Source organism: Ischnura elegans, chromosome X (assembly GCF_921293095.1).
Source record: "Ischnura elegans chromosome X, ioIscEleg1.1, whole genome shotgun sequence".
NCBI lineage: Eukaryota > Metazoa > Arthropoda > Insecta > Odonata > Coenagrionidae > Ischnura > Ischnura elegans.
In genome coordinates, this window is record NC_060259.1 from 6631642 (window position 1) to 6648287 (window position 16646).

Genomic DNA, 16646 nt, shown 5'->3' on the forward strand with positions numbered 1-16646 from the left:
AATTATGTCTTAGTATTTTAGTATCAGCCCAAGCCATATCCAGCTGTCTATCACTCCCAGCTCAGCTGATACACGAAAGGAGACATTGCAAAAGTGATGTTCAGAATTTGAATGATGATGCTATTTTCTGAAACTGTACAGGACATGTAGAAAGGCTTTCTCCCCTTAGGCCCAGGTTTGAGAGATAATCACAAGAGATAAAGATATCTCCCAGCATCACTCCCTTAGATGAAGCACCCTTCTCCAACTCTCCAAATATTTAATCTTTTTAAATGTAGAGCAAGTTAAAAATTACCATGCCCATTGTTAGAGGCAAGAATTTGTGGTGAATAAAACTCTCAAATTTTGTCATTAAAATTGAACCATTTCGGAATAGAAAATGAGAAATGGCCCTAAATTTCGGTGTATAAAAAATATTGATTCATCCAAGATTTCTCAGCCGCCATTCGGTGATACCTTGCATTACTATATTGATGGCTGTTCTGGAGAAAATTTATATTCATTTTAATGTACAGTAAAACCTCTTTACATCGTAATGGAGGGGACCAAAATTTCATGCATGGAGGGCAATTTGATGTATGGAGGTCCACTATGGAGAGGTTTCAGTGATAGGCACCATTTTTTCATATCCTTCAGAAATGAAAGGCACTATTGTCTTCTAAATCATTGTATTTATGTGTTTAAACAAACATGCATGCATTAGTTAACATATATTTACAGGGTTCCCACTGAACCGTGAAAACCTTAAAGCCGTGAATTTCGTCTACCGTGAAAACACCTGGAAAAAGCTGTGAATTTTGCCATGAAACCTTAAAAATATCTCAATCTTGATAATAATACTACGATTGACTGATCAAATTCGATAGGTTAATCATGTATTATGGTCAGGCACACGCAGACTCTTAGTCTACGCATTTCTCTACACACGAATATTCGAAGTGTAGCAATTGGTCCGTTCTATATGATGACACATTGACCGATATTTTCCATTTTAATGGCGTAAGTCTGTTATTTTGTCCAAGCGTTTTAATTTCAGTGATAGCTTGGGATGGACTTGTATTCGAAAAAGGACAAATAAAATAACTTGCATTTCTAATGGACCCAGAATGAACCATTTACGAAAATTATCTGATTTGTAACTCAAAGTTCAGTTCCCGCACAAAATTAGGGCACATGCCATATGCTTTGAAATATGAGTTTGCCATTGGAATTTTACTTAACCTGGATCCGCTCAAAATATTTTTTTTTGAGATTAATAATTGATATTCTAGGGAAATGCCTAGGGTCTCATTTTTACTATATTCTGAAAATATTACCTTGATCGGTAGTGTAGTTTCCGAGATACAGGCTGTGACATAAATGTCACATTGGGCGGATCTGTTGTCTTTTGGTGCAAGGTAATATTTCCCCATATAAAGCAAATGTTTTTCGCATTTGTGCTGCTGAGTTCATTTAAATGATAAAAAACACTAACAAAACATTTATTTTGCACATATTATTAATTATGTGCACTACTGTCAATCTTTTGTTTAGATTTAAAGTAAATTATTGAATATTTAGCAATAATTTTCAGTGTTTCATTTTGTGTAATTCATAAATTTTTTTATGTAAAGTGTAACATTTTATAATTGATTGAATTTTCTTAATTTTTTCAATGTTATTTCACTAATGTGGGGCATATTTAAATATATAATGTTTTAATTATAAACTTTTCAAATACATACGAAGAAAAATTATTTTAAATTTATGTAAAGTTTTCGTCAAGAGTGTTATGAAATTACAGAATCTTGAATTGACACAATCAATGAATTTGTTGAAGGTACATTTAAATATTTTTTTTTGCATGGCGAATAAGTAAAACAGTTGAAAGTGCATTTCCCCAATTTTGGAAAATATATTGAATAAATACATATTTGAAATATATTCTCACATCACAAGTGAGTGTAATATAGCAAAAAATTGAAAGAAATATGAATCAATTTGTTTCAAATAAACTAAAGATAGATTTAGAGTTGAATGCCAGCATACACATACTATTTTGAGTGGTAAGCAGAAAAGAAAATTTGTCCATATTTCATGTATCGCATGCAGTGCGGTTGACGAAAGCAAAATATTCTTAAGCATGGCGACGCTAACTTTTATTTAGTATAACAGGGACTAAATGATCATTTGCATCGTAACATACTTCTTTGCCTGCCTCTGATGAAAATGAAGTAGTGTGGCTTCTTGGCTTTACACCGATATATGGCCAGTTACGTTTGCACTACTACACGCCTGAACTCTAATTGTGACATGTAATGCCCAGATTTCCACTTGTGAACAGCTACACCCAAAAGCCAAGAAAAAATAGTCCACCACCACCAAAACGGATTGACTTCCCACAATTTGTCTTTCATGTCAGGCATCGTATTGTCTGCACAGTGAAGGTATCTACTATCACAAGGGACCTATTCCTTCGCTAGGCTACGGTAACCATTGAGTTGTGAACATCCCCAGAACCTTCCCAAGAGCATCGCTTGGAAAGCTGTTACTACCTCATAACAGTTAAATTCCAATTAAAATTTTCATCTCCTATTTACTGATGCTAGGAGATAAAAAAACAATAGACGTAGCATAGTTATCTGATTATTCTGTTAGAAACAAAGAATGTCATCCAAAAAAACTATTTAAAAAATTTCTACACATGATTTATCCCTCTATTCTGGAAGATCTATTTTGGGGAATAACCTATTTCTTACAAAATGACCTTCCCGTCGCAAATTGGCTGCTAGACTTTTTAATTTTTTCCGTTGGAGAAGTGATTTAGGCTTTGTTGACTTCGAATCCTTTTCCTTGTGTGTAACTGGTACCGATATTCTTCCGGACTTCTCTCGAAATTCTTAACAATTATTATTATCAAGCCGCAAAACAATCTCCACTCTTGCCAGAGGTGGTCTTCCCGTTCAATTTTCCAGAAGTCCACCAGCCTGGTCATCTGCAATGTCCTCATCAAAGAAAACTGCTGCTTCTGGCGGCTCAAGGTATATTGGGTACACTTCGTCAAAGTCTTCGTTTTCCTTGGGGGGCTCTTTGGCTTCACGCAGTGTAATATCTCTGAGCTATCGATATCACTTAGAATAAAATTTTTAATTCAAACGTAATTACCGGAATAAAAGTTAATAAATGCAAATTTAAAGATTAATTGATAAATATAAATCTTTTGGCGAGAATATGAAGGAAAACACGTTGAAATTGCAATAAATTCTGACTAGAGCATTTAATTCGCAACTTTGAAGATTTGTATAGGAATCGGCCCAATGTGACATTTATGTCACAGTACCATTTATCAGAGAATATTACAGAAATGGAAAGCAATACCAAACATGTTAATGTATTATTAATAATTTTGCATCATTATGTTGATATATTCCAAATATTGTCGCCGTAGTGCATATAGTTAATGAAAAAAATAAATACTTACACAAAGCGAATGTCCATTTTTAGTGTCTATGGAAGGCGCTTAAGTACCAGGGGTACTTAAGGAATAGGTCTTCACTCTCACTTGACAATTCTTACCCTGAATTGAAGCACATAGCTTCCTCTTTCTAATAAAGTATATAACACAACGAAGTACCATGCCCGAGCGATGCAAGAGCCATTACAGTGAAGCGATACTGGCTGTGACATTTTTGTTACATTGGGCGGATCCAGGTTAAGGAAATATTTCTACGGAAAATAGGCTTTCAATTTATGGCAATAGCTCTCTATAGGCTACGCTCACCTCGTTTGGATTGTTTGAAGATCACGGTCCCGTCATATAATTTTCCCGCATCCATCGTTTAACGAAAATGAGACTAAGTGTTTACAACGTATTGTTTGTGGCTAATAGCGATAGACACTCCCAGGAGATTGAATTACTATAGGGAGAAGCTAAGTGCCGTGGGATAGTTACATTAGCGCATTTCCCAAGATCCGCTATCCCCCTCCACTCAGAACTCGCCTTCCCTCTCTGAAGCTTTCCTCTTCTCCGAAATAAAATAAAAGGTCTCAGCTCGCGCAGGGATCGTATTACGAAGACCTTAGCTGTGAAATAAATATCAATTTCGCGCCCCCCCTTTTCTCACTCACTGACCTTTTTCAGCCTAATTGCTTCAAAGTTCCCAGTTTCTGGAGGTCAACTGCTGCATGAATCACCTATTAGCCCAAAAGGTGTCTAACAATGAATTTCGGCAATTGGCATTTTACTTGAATTAAATTGAAATATTTGTAAAGTGCACGTAATTCAAAAAAGAATGAGACCAAACACGACGTATTTCTAACGTTATTTAAGCATTTAAAACAAGAAAATAGTTGGAAAAATACAATGGTGATTTCTGGCGAAACTCGATATCCTCGTAGCTGAGCTTCTCGGCAGTTAATGTGGCATTTTTCCGAAAACAGGATATCAGGTTAGTATCAGTTATCAATTTACAAGTTATACTATTAGTCTCACTTGTAAGAGTTACTGAGGAAGGGATATCTTCTCAAGATATGTTGTTTCTCCCTACTAACAATCCGAATTCATCTACTCATCTGGCTCTACGATAATTAGAAAAGAATGTGTAAGTTGCCTTCTCTTTAGAACAAAAAATTTCATGGCGCAGTCATATGTTTATGCTTCACCCTCTGCAGTATGTTCTGTATAAGACGTGCGCAATAGTATGAGTTCCGAACTTCACCTCGAACGAGTGGTTCCATACTATCCAGGGTGGGTTGACTTCAAACTAGCGAGTGTTTTTGTGTGGGTTTAATAAAGTAAGGTTTTATTTTTATTACTTTTATTTTTATTCGTCCTCGGACCATGGCCCTTCCGAAGATACAATTGAGAACTTTAAAAGATGGACTGAAAATAATTGAAGATGAAGAAATGAATCCGGGATAGAAGCGCATGAATATTGGAGAATTCCTTTGGCTGTCCGCTAGCACATGACGGGAGGGGTGGGGGTAGAGCGAGCTACCAGGTGAAAACAAGAAGTGGGATGAAGCCGAGGCTCAGGCGGACGTGCCGCTGACGATTGACATGACATTGTTCAATCTTTACACATTGCCTAAATTACATGAAAAATACATTTATTAGACAGGAACATGACAAATAATTGACTATTTTTGGCCTATGTGATCCATCTCACAACCAATCACTGCACCGGCGAAAGCGGTAGTTTTAGGCTTAACATGCACATTGCTCTCGTGAATACGTGCACTGGAAATGGCGTTTCATGGATTTTTACATCAGAGAGAAATCCATAATAGCAGGGTTAATGCCGAGTGGAGAGCAAACATTTTTAGTGCGGTGGCGTGTTCCTTTAGGATATTTGAAAGAGATATTATTCGAATCAACAGTATGACCTAAGTGTCTCGATAAAGTACTAGTATTCCTGTAATTGGCTAAAATCTTCTTTGAATCCTTTAACAAATATCATAATTACGTGCCAAAATCCTGCGTTTCCTGGTACATAGGCACCCTATACGCAATCTCAGAAAGATTGGGTAAGGGAAATTTGGTTACTGTGCGATAATAACAACGTTCGCAAAAAAACAATCTCTCGGCAAGGAATTAAAAAAGGACTTCCAGTGTTCAGATGGAAGAAGGTCCGAAGGGTATTCGCATATTAAAGGAGGCCATGGTATTCAGCGTGCAGGCAAGAGCACGATAGGGTTGGGCCTTTAGTTGGCCCTGAATTTTCCAAACGTTGACGTCATAACAGATATCACTTTTCATTGCTGCGTTTACATTATACGTCTCGTACCTATGGTGTATGTCGCGTACGTTAATTTTTAGTGAATATATGGCCGGTGATTGTACTATTGTTGACTTATAAACAGACCATGAATTTGACGACATTGGGACCGTGAAAACCGTAAAAACTTGGAAAAAAAACCATGAAAACCTGGAAAAAACCGTGAATTTCATTATTTATGTATAGTGGGAACCCTGATTTATTATTTAATGATTACAGAAAGTAAGTGCTATTGCGTGATTTTTGCCATGATTTGAGGGAAAACGATGTGATCTCTCTTAATTCAAGTCACTTAAAATGATTAGGATAGTTGGATACCTTTTTTCTTATTTACTGTTAGGTATGCTCTCATATGGAACAAAATGGCCACAACTAATGATTAATGTGAAAATTACAGCATGTTAAAGCTGTATAAGAAAAAAAATGTGGGTGAAACATTTATCGCTGAAAATATCATTCCATGTACGTAATTGTGGCTGCATTAATGGTCTCGAGTAGTTTCGGTACGATTTGCAGAGGTAATTAGGCTGTCTCGGGGGTATCTCCTTGGTATGATAAGTGGAGGTTTTATGAGATAAAGAGGTTCACTACAAAGAGGTTTGCCGATAAATTTACATGTAAATCTGACGGAACCGTAGGGCTGGTATGAAGTATGGAGGTTTATGATGGAAAGAGGTTCACCACATAGAGGTTTTACTGTATTTACAACAGTTAATAATAATATATATATTTTTCTGTTGGAATGTACATGCATGGTTTCATCTATAATATACAGAAAGGGTTACATAGGTATAACGTAGACATAGGGTTACAATATTTGAGGTACATACACAAAAATACACTATATAATTATTCAATTGAATATTTTGCAGTACAATTAATCCCTAAATGTCAAAGATAACATTAGTTCAACATTTTCTGGAGTCAAAGTTGTTTCACGGTCACTTACAATATTTGTATATGCTGAAAATCCACGTTTGCTGTTCACATTAGACACTGGTACTGACAGTGATTTGACTCTTGTACAAACTCAGCATGATCTTTTTTAAGTTGAGTAATTCTGACATGAGGTCAAATTCAGATCCATTGGAGTGTGCTTTTGTGAGTGCACTTTTAACAGCAGCATCACCCTCGTGAACCGCTTGTGAAGATAGAGCTGCCATTAATGGTAGATGCTTGGGAGGCCCTGATAATATCATTATTTGTAGTGGATCTCATGACCCTTTCATAAAAAAGTTGGCCAATAGAATGGAGAAATCCCTTGACAGTATCTCCATGCTCTAACTGTGAAAGCTTGATTTTTACCTTCATAGTTGCATTAGTTAATGCTGCCGTCAGCACAGGTGCAAGTTGTTTTTGGAGATTTTTGATTAGACCAGATGTGTCATTCCCAAAGCTACCATCACTTACAATTTTTAGGCTATTTTCTATGTCAATTAATTGGCTTTGTACAGTGGAACCTCGTTAAAGTGAGTACGGACTATAGCGACACCCCCGCTATTACGAGAGATAGCCGATGCACCGTCCATTGACCCTATAATAAGCGTGTTAAAAAATTCGTTTTTACGAGGGCCTTTTGGTGTTGGCTCTCGCCATAGCGAGGGTTTCACCGCCGGAAAAACTTACATCAAGACTCCTTAATCTCTGTAATTGCTAGCGATCTTTTAGAAATGAAGTTAATGGAGTGCTCATTCTCAAATTTATGTGGTAAACTGTCGTTCGATAAATAAGTAGTTAATTTTGGTGAAAATATTGTGGCATTAGCATTCGCGAATGCTTGATCTTCTTTTGTTCCTCGGGTGGCAGAAAGCTGTCGTCAGCATACCCGCACGTCCATGAGTTGAATGAATAGAAAGCATTTGATTGCAGACACCATGGCCATAAAAACACCAAACACGTCTAAGTGAGAAAATAAAAATAAAGGTGTAATATGAGAGTGTCGAAATTAATTTATCTTCCTATTCGCTCTTCACAATTAAAAAAACAAAAGCTCCCAAGGAATGCAGACTATGTAGATTTATAAGCAGCTTTGTTTGGGTGGTTTTGCCCACTTTAATCTGCGGGAACTTCTGAGAAAGGGGCTACACCTAAGCCTAAAGCCGAGTATTTCAGGGATAGATTGCGAATCAAGAATTTCAAGAGTTTGGAAGGTTGATTATACTAATGCAAAGCACCAAATCTCCCCTCATAATTGCTGGTGATGCCTGCGGCGTAAACCCGAAGTCATGGAAGAAAGGACTCCGATCATAAGTATCTTAAGGAGTATTCCCCGCGGGATATAACATAGACGAAACGGAACTTTTTTTACATCCTACTCCCCGACAAAATCCTTGCAGTACGAGGTATTTCTTGCAATGATGCCTCTAAAGGTATGTAGTGCGTCTTAGCGATGATGTAGGATGTACGATGTAATGATACTGAGCATTCACAAGGGTAAACTATTCGTGTCAGTGGTCGGAGTCGTACTGGCGCTCTCTTCCATCACGTGGGTAGCTGAGCATCCCCTGGTGGCCGCTGGAAGAACTCACAGAACAACTGACTCTTGTTTGCAGTGCCGTGGTAAACTCTGTGTATTACAGTGGAACCTCTATCTGTCGTTTTTCAGGGGGATGGATGAAAAGAACGATGAATGCGGGAAAACGATCAATGAGGGGATGGTTGTCCGGGTTGCCTATGTCCCAGGATCAGCTGGATTTTTGCGAATTATGACATTCATTAATGCATTCAAACGAGATTTCAGCTGATTACAGGAGTATTATTACACTATCGAAACACTTAGGTCATATTGTTGATTCGACTTATCTCTCTTTCTAAAATCCTAAAGGAACAAGCCGCCTTGCTAAAAAAATGTTTGCACTCCACTCGGAATTTTCACGGCTATTATGCATTTCTGTCTGATGTAACAATTCTTATCCATCAAATGCCATTTCAAGTACACGTATTTACTAGAGAAATGTTCGTGTTATGCCTCAAACAACTGATTTCGCCGTCGCAGTGATTGGTTATGAAATGGATCAAGAAGGCCAAGAATAAGAATAAAACTAATAAAAATGAAACCGGACTCCATTGAACCCACGCGGAAAACACTCGCTAGTTTTAAGTCAACCCACCCCGGAAAGTACGGAACCACTCGTGCGAGGTGAAGTTCGGCACTAATGCTATCGCGTACGGCGTAGGCAGAACTTACTGCAGAGGGTGAAGCATGACCATATGACTGTGCAATGAAATTTTTTATCCTATAGAGAAGGCAACTTACCCACTCATTTCTAACAATAAGTAGCGTAGCTCTAGATGAGCAGATGAATTCAGATTGCTAGTCGAGAGAAACAAAATATCCAGAGAAGACATCGCTTCGTTAGCAACTCAGACAAGTGAAACTTGTAGCATAACTCGTAAATTGTAACCAGACGCCCTGTTTTCGAAAAAAATCGCATCAACTGCCGTGAAGCTCTCTATCAGCTGCGAGGATATCGTTATTCGCCAGAAATCACCATCGTATTATTCCAACTCTTTCCTTGCTTAAAATGCTTAAATAACGTTAGAAATACGTCATGTTTGGTATCAATCTTTACTGAACTACGTGTACATCACTAATATCTCAATATAATAAAAGTATAATACCAATTGCCGAAATTCATTTCTACACACCTTTTGAGCTAATCGGTGATTCATGCAGCAGTTGACCTCCAGAGGTGGGGATCTTTGTAGCGAGTCAGCTAAAAAAAAGTCAGTGGTCGAGAAAGGGGGAAGCGTGAAAAAGGTTTCTTTTGTTCTCGAGTAACTTGATATTTTCTTTCCAAGCTAAGGTCTTCGTAATACGATCCCTGCTCGAGCTGGGACCTTTTTTTTATTTCGGAGAAGAGGAAAGCTTCAGACGGGGAGAGGCGAGTGCTGAATGGAGGGGGATACCGGATCTTGGGAAATGCGATAATGTAACTATCCCACGGCACTCAGCTTCTCCCTATCGTATTTCAATCTCCTGGGGAAGATTCAAACTTTGTATCTGTCGTTATTAGCCGTAAACAACACGTGTAAACACTTGGTCTCATTTTCGTCAAACGATAGATGCGGGAAAATTATACGACGGGACCGCGATCGTCAAACGATCAATGCGGGAAAATGATACTTCGGGGAACGATAGATGCGGGAAAAAATTACATTGTCTTTATGGAACTTAATTTGGGACCAGGAGCGGCGAACGATGAATGCGGGAAATCGATGAATGCGGGAACGATAAATCGGGGTTCCACTGTATTTCAAATACGGCGCAAGCGTAACAATCAAAAAGAAACTTTTCTTTAACAACGGCAATTTTAATCACATCAATTTTCAAGTTTAGCAAACTTTTTACTGTAGTTAATGAAGATATTACATTATCTGATAGAAAAAGTCTTCCAAGGCAGGAACGTTATACAACCTTCCACCATTTTCGACTGCAGAAACAAATGCAATACGTTATTTCACTTCACTGCTGCTTAATGTACAGGAACAATAAACATACACCAATGGAAACATTTGAGGCAATAAATAACTGCGATACAGTTTTATTAGTTAATTTTTGAATTTTCAGTGGAAAATACCAAAATAATAGAATGATTACGTAAATGCACTAATTTTTATTCAGTGCGGGGCTTATAAATTGTTTGATTAGTCAGTCATTGTTTGAGTAAGGAAATTTAGTGATGCAAAAAACATCACCTTTCATTTGGATTTATACTTACGTTTATCGGATAGAAATTTATCTGTCGCCGCACCGCTCCTGTTCCTGTATAACTGTTTACAACGGGTATATTGGCTATTATATGCTCCACCTCCGATAAAGCGACAATTCGCTATAGCGAGTGTTTATCGGTGCACCGTGGGGTGTCGTTTTATCGAGGTTGCACTGTAGTTTGTATAAATAAGGATATGCACCCTCAAGGCATTCTAGCAGATTCACAATCGGTTTACAATGTTCAGCAACAAATGCTGCTTGGCTCTGTTTAATAGCAACCTCTTCTTTGGTCAGGCTGCTTAACCTATGTACAGCACTTCCTCCCTCCCCCACCTATGAGAAAAATTCTCGGATATAAGAGATATACTCATTAACATAAATGGCAGCCATGTGCCAAGAATTCCAGTGAGTAGCTACAGGAGATGGGAAAAGCTTAGCTTTCTTTTCACCCTCTGAATCTGCTGTAAGAAAGCAAGATATGTATTTTTTCTTTTTCTTGTATTCAGAAATGCACTTTTCACCTGCAGTATACACTCATTTAACTCTTTTAAATTAATCTGAAAAATATTGCTCACTAAATTAAGTTTGTGTGCCCAGCATTGTATGTGCACCAGGGACTCACCAAACAGAACTTTTAGGCTGTCAACACACTTTTTCATATATGCGGCAGAATCAGTAACGATATAAAAAACATTTGTTAAAGAAATTTCCAACTTGTAAACAACATCCATTATTGCCCGACCACATTCAGTAGCATTAGCATTGGATAAAATCTTTGCCCCCCCGACGTACAATTTGGAGCTGTCACTACATTCTAGGATTTTAATTAAAACTAGAAAAACACACTGCCCTTTTCTATTTGTCGATTCATCACAGAGAATTGAAATTTGATGGTCTTTTACTTTTTGTCTCAAAAACGCCTCCTCTTCTTCTCGAACTTGAGGGATGTAAGTCTTCCGCATCAGATCAGCTGAAGGCAAATCTCCATCACCTGAAAAAGTTCGAAATATTAACTGCAACATAAAATTTCCATGCCATCTGGCCCAGCCCAGTAGTATCTTTTGAATAGAGAAACACCATATTGTCACAGTTACAGATAGTATACATAATTTTAAGTATAGCAAGATTAAGTTAAGAAGATAAAGCAAGCCATATCCAAAGGTTATATGGCAAAAGATCAGTATTACTAGCTAAAAAATATAGAGAGAAATTAAATAGTTGCTCACCTGGGATGTATTCACTCATCCATGATCGCAGACTGAGGCTATCTAGTTTTTCTATTGGAATATTGGCTACCAAAAATGCTTTACAGGTGGCCATGACGATCGATCGAATCCTTCCCTTCTGATCAAAACACGAGGCACTTTTTGAATCAGATCCGATCAAATGGAGCAAAGTCATCCTTTAATAACCTCAAACTACCTTATACTTCACTTCTTGAACTTGACTTCGATGATACGTGACGACTGATGACACGAGTTATCCCCTGGGGGCCGCTACAATAATGGTTTTCTAGTTATGTTTTCAATTGATGGCTTATGCCCCTTTCAACTCTACTCCCTATGGGCAGTCCGTTGTTAGCCCAGTATTTTTCCAGTCGGCTACTTTCTCTTTTCAAAAGAGGAGGCCCAATATCATTTGCGCAGTTCACTAGAAGATTCTTTCTATTATCCATTCCAAGGTCAGTTTCCACGGAGGAACAACGAAAGAACCGAGGAAGTGTTTCCCCTGTCATGATCGTGAGTGAGAGCATTCTTTCCCTACGGAACAACATTATTTTACATCGTAATTTAGATATCCCGGAGCCCATTTACGGACATGCGGCTGGTTGATATCGCTGTTGATTCAAAGATATTTATCTGGTGCTAATTTATGTCAAGAGGGAATGACAATCGGAGTTTTGACGAACTATCACGGTCCATGACTCTAAATAAATCGCTCATGCTGGAATAAAAATCACCGCATACGTACGGTAAAATAGATGAGCGTGGAAAAATACGAAAATCCGGCAGGTATCCCTTGGTGGTTGACTGCTACATCATAACCCTGAGGAAATTGCCAAACTCCAGAGGCACTGACAATTTTTCAGATGAAATCCAGTTCTGTTGAAGATGAAACCTTTTCACGTAACAGAGTGTAGCTAATCGTTATTCAAGGTCCAATCAAATTTCATTAAAATCTGCTGAGAAACTAGATGAGTCGGAGTCAAGGTGATCAGCACGCCGCGTAAGAAACTTCTCCCGGCTCCATTTGACCTGCATGAGGCCACGGATATATGACAACGAATCTGGTGTCATCATCGAGTTGAATCACCATCGACTTGTAGGCATACTAGAAATAAGATTCTCCTTTTTGGATGACCTTGAAATCCAAAATGTGGGCACAGGAGGCTTTTTAAAGGCTCATAAATCCCTTGTTTCGCCGAGGCAACAGAAAACGTTAAGTTGGCAAAATTCCATAAAACCTCCCTTTTACTAGGTATTCGGTAGTCAAGAATTCAGAGTTTGCGATCCTTTATTTCACTCATTGTTATTGATGCAAAGACGATTTTTCGAGTACCTACTTACCTTTTCTTATTTTATTAGAAATGCTTTGGTCACCTACATGTCAATTTTACAGAAAAAATTTTAAAAGCTCATCGAGACCACTGAAATATGCGTAAAAATGGAATCACTAATGTCCATAAAATATTCCATGTGGGAATGCCTTTAAGTTGATGCATATTAAAATTTTCTTAAAATATTTCATTAAAACAATTGACATCCTCTCATTACTTATTTTTACTACCCATTTTTTTTAGCTGATTCCTGAAAAGTATTATCCAACCTTCATTGGGCAGAGAACACTTAAACAATGAATTTTTTGCTGCATGCAGCACCTTTAAGTTACTTAAAATAATATTTTTTACCCATAAAAAGCCATTCCAATCATTACAGACCCTAAAACCTGAAAAAAATGGCAGGTTCTCATTTAGTGTTTTTCCGCATTTAGTGTTTTAAATGTTGTCCCCCCTGAAAAACGTTAAATCAGGATTCTACGGTACTGTTTTTCTCTAGCTATGGGGTCATTGCGTGACCGGACGTCATTTGTTCATTCCCACCATAATAAAATACATTGTTCTTATGCTCAATAATAAAAATACTGTTACTAGTACTTTTAAAAATGCACTACAGATATAAAAATGCATTCTAAAAATTTATGTAATGGTCAATAATTTGGCAAATTTTAGTCTCAAGACGTGATTGAAAGATATCAACTGATCTAAACCAAATTAGTGATATAAATCACGAATGGGGATTCTTACAAATTGTAAGAGAATCTACTCAAAGTGAGAACATTGTAACTATTTTCCTTTGTGGCTAGCCAATTTATTCTTAAAGTATAAATACTTGTAAGAGACACACCTCTATTTTGAGTATCGGAGCAAAAGAAAAAACATTTTGTGGCATTTATAAAAATCTTATCCTGCGGTTTAATGTAAGGAATTTTTGGAGCGAAAGCAATTAAGGAATTGCAAGTGAACGATAGTGGTTTCAACTCATGGACTACAATAAGGGTTTCAGACAAAGATGCAGTACTAGGAAAAATAAAAAATCCTTGGAAGAAACAAATCAAGAGGGCCTGACAACACATCCAGAGATGTTCTAAAACTTACGTCAGAATCGGTGGTCCCATACCTCAAGGGTTTTATTTAAAATGATTTTGAATAACAATGAATTACCACACAATTGGATGCTGGCTGCGGTAATCCCAATTCACGTGAGGGTAAATAAATCAAAGGTAGACAACTACCGGCCAATTAGCCTTACCTTCAGAAATGTGTGAAATAATTGAAAAAGTTATTGCGGACGACTTAAATGATTATTGGAGCATGTAAAATTGGTTGAACAAGAAATAGCGTGGGTTTAGGAAAGGATATTCGTCTGAGAAACAGCTACTGCCTCTCTGCCAAGAACTATCTGAAGCAATGGATGAAGGGTGGTGAAGGGAAGTTTTCTTTCAGACTTTCGATACTGTACCTCGCGACCAGCTAGTTGATGATACAGAATATTTAAAAATTGATGGTAATGTGGTTCACTGGGTACACAGTTTCTAAGAGGGGAGGAAGTAAAGGGTCAGAGTAGGGTATACATCTTTGGAAGTTTCCGGTAACTCCTGGGGTCCCACATGGCAGTGTCATTGGTCCGTTATTGTTCCTCAGCTTCATTAACGATTTACCTCAGAATATTGAATCAGAGATAAGGTCATTTGCTTTATGATTGACTCCTTTTGTCGTTAGACTTGAGTTCTTTATTTTAATATCTATTGCAATTTTCTTCTCATTTATTACTACATATTATTTTGTGGATTTGAGCTTTTCTCGCTGGGTGCACTTTTCATACTGTTTATTTTTGTTTGCCTAAAAATGTAATCATTGTACAGGCTTTATGTTGAACCTGCTAATTACTTGCCACCTAGCCATTGGCCTATTTGCAATGCATCTTTAAATAAATAAATAAACAGTCCTATGGGAAGATTGTGGCAGGCGCACTGATTTTAGTCGCACAAGAAGGCATTCTGTGTGTACTAGGGTGGGTGAAAAAAACTCACTTTTTCATTTCAAAGTTTTAATAGCAAGGGAAAGTTGCGAATTATATGGAAAAAGCAAAAGAAAAACATAAAAACTGGCATTCTCCGGTTGACATCAGCCTGAAAGTTTGAAAAAAAATGAAAAAACTCAATTTTTGCAATCTTTTTTAAAATTTTTGAATTAGATGTTTTTGGCAATAATGTAAGGGGTGTGGCCCGTCACCTCGAAAATCGCGGGTCGCACGCTTTGTATTGCGTGTGGGTTCTTGCCCTTGGTGTCGGGAAGCGAATAATCACACGCACAAGTATTTAAAGTTTTTACCCAAAGCAGCAAATTAATAAAATTTCCATTCAAAAACCCAATATCAAAATCAATTCAAGCAAAAGACATGAAGTAATAGTGAATATGTGCGTCCAGAATAGCCAAAATTTAGAACATTACCAAAGTCTCGGGAAGGAGAGGAGCTGCTGGTGATGGCACGGGTGGATAGCGAGGCGCTTCGGTCGCACGGGCCATACGGCCCGCGATTCGACTCTAACTGGCGTCTACATTGCTGCCTGACCACTGACGAGTGACCCGTGACAGTATGAGTTCCTGAGTGCCAATAGCATCTCCACCGTGCCATTATATAGGGAAGTGGAACCAGGATGTTTTCGTCCAAGAGGAAGGGGAAGAGGAAGGTTAGGCATTCTTGAAAGTGAAAATGTGCTAATCCCGTGGCATAGTTTGTCATAGCTGGCTATTCTGAGACGTCACACTACAACATATTTATATGTATGTAAGCGCAGGGTTTCTGTTGGGCTGGCACTCCAGAGGAATTATTAGAACAAGTCATTTAGTGAAGGTATTTATTGACAACAAAACATATTGCATCGCGCACACGCCCTCTTTGCACACCTTTTGCACCCGAGTCTTTCCGCCGACTGCCGCTGCCTACGGCGTCATCCACCGTTCCCTTACCCACGTGGCCACAGCTTCCTGGAAGATGCTGATGGCAGCATCACTCCCACGCACTCTCATGAGTGCCTATGCATGGGATCAGAATAACATTACCATCCGGTCTCTCGTCTCCGCGAACTCAAGATGTTCCGCTTACATGTACATATTTTGGAAATGGAAATCTTTCATTTCTGGATCACTACAATAATATTTTATGTAATGTCTTCAATTAGAGCCTTAAAACATTGTTTAAATTTGGTTTAGATCAGTTGATGTCTTTCAGTCATGTTTTGAGACTAAAATTTGCCAAATTACTATTGAAAATTGCATAAATTTTTAGAGAGCATTTTTATATCTATAGTGTATTTGTTAAAAGTACACCTACCAGATTACAATTTTCGAGTTACACTATAAGTCTCACTTGTCATGGTTAGGTACTGATGAAGGGATATATTCTCAGGATATTTTGTTTCTCCCTACTAGTAATCCGAATTCATCTACTCATCTGGTGCTACTGTACTGAGAAATGAGCAGGCAAGTTGCCTTCACTTTAGGACAAAAAATTAATGGCGCAGTCATATGGTCAAGCTCCACCCTCTGCAGTACAGGCATCCCCCGAGTTACGTAAGAGATGCGATCCGGCAGACTCTGCGTAAGTCGAAATTTA

The 16646-nt window shown here is 38.0% G+C and overlaps 1 protein-coding gene across 4 annotated transcripts in view; it reads left to right on the forward strand.

Annotated features, from left to right (window-relative positions):
• Window positions 1-16646, forward strand: part of LOC124171687 (DNA-directed RNA polymerase, mitochondrial-like) — a 343150-nt gene that overhangs the window by 262014 nt on the left and 64490 nt on the right. The gene's annotated exons all lie outside the window — the stretch shown is intronic.